This window comes from Echinops telfairi, unplaced genomic scaffold (genome assembly GCF_000313985.2).
Source record: "Echinops telfairi isolate 266 unplaced genomic scaffold, ASM31398v2 ScPeMD7_5592;HRSCAF=6446, whole genome shotgun sequence".
Lineage (NCBI taxonomy): Eukaryota > Metazoa > Chordata > Mammalia > Afrosoricida > Tenrecidae > Echinops > Echinops telfairi.
The window spans coordinates 2049830-2051222 of record NW_022109491.1 but is presented as its reverse complement, the minus strand read 5'-3'; the positions used below and the strand labels follow the sequence as shown (position 1 = coordinate 2051222).

The following is a 1393-nucleotide window of genomic DNA, read 5'->3' as shown; positions in this document are numbered from 1 at the left end:
CCCCCCCAAAAGGCAGAAGCCATCAGAGACGTGGTTAAGTATGCCCGCAATGTCATTGAGGAGTTCCAAGGGCCAAGCACTACAAATCCCCAGTGAGCTGCTGGAGAGCTGCTTGCTCAGCCATTAGACGAGCTCCGTGTTCACAGACAGTAATGTGCACATGCTTCATGTGATGTCCCAGGCCATGGGCATCGGCCTGTACGCGCAGGACTGGGAAGGGGCCTTGCGATGTGGACAGAAAATCATTAAGCCCTACAGTAAGCATGACCCTTTGTCCTCCCTCAACGAGGCCTCCATGTGGCTGGCGCTTGGCAGACTGGACCTGGGCCGGAGCACAAAGCCGCTGGAGAACAAGCCCTGAACAAGGCTGTCGCCATCACGGAGGTAGCTCATGGCAAAGGTGACCCGTACATTTCTGAGATCAAGCAGGAGATAGAAAGTCACTGAAGCTACACGGTGTCTCGGTTCCTATTTAAATCCCAGTACAGAAGCCAGAAAACAAATATTTATTGTATACTTATCTCCAACGTCAGTTCAAAGAAAAAGTCGTGGGAAGGCAAATGCCACCTGCGCTTCTGCCTTTCTCGTTGCTTGCTTGCAGGTGGGTCTTCATCTTTAACTCCAGAAACTAGTTAAGTTGTGAATGCGGGGGCCCCCCCCGCAACCCCGCAGATGTATGGCATGATTTCATGTACAATATTCTGCATGGGCTGTGTTGACACAGTGCAATCCTTTCCCCCTTCATGCCTGTCGTTTGGGTCGATGTAAGTGTTTTCAATGCTACCTGTCCCCCTCCATGCTTGTTGGTTATGTGTCTGAGCAAGCCTGAATGGTGCAGGCAAGAATAAAACAGAACTCACAAAGCAAACGAAGAGTAATACAAGTGTATTGTAGAGAAAGTATGTCTGTTGCCTCTACTTATCTCAAATTTCATTTGGCATAGACTCATGCACGTATGAATTTATGGAATTCTGGTGGCAATACTTATAGACTTACGAATAAACTTGTGAAAATAAGCCAATGGAAATGTCAAAGTTTACATCAGAATGTTGTCTATTTTGCTTTGGACAAATTATCGAGACACACCAATCACTAGAAAGAACATCATGTTTGGTGGAGTAGTGGGCTCATAAAGGTGAGTGTGACCCTCAGTAAGATGACTGACACTGATTGGCAGCAGTGATGGATTTGAACATGGCAGCAATCATAAGGATGATGCAATGTTTGTCATGTTATAGTCATGCTATAGTCATGTTACAGTCATGTTACAGTCATGTTATAGTGACTCTGTAATCACCAGAAGTCAGAGCCAACTTGATGGCAGCTATCTGTCAACCTTTCTAATGCTCTCCCTATCTATCTATCTATCTATCTATCTATCTATCTATCTATC

The 1393-nt window shown here is 45.8% G+C and overlaps 1 pseudogene; it reads left to right on the top strand.

Annotated features, from left to right (window-relative positions):
• Positions 1 to 6: 6 nt before the first annotated feature.
• Positions 7 to 447, top strand: LOC101648110 (annotated as a pseudogene).
• Positions 448 to 1393: the final 946 nt, after the last annotated feature.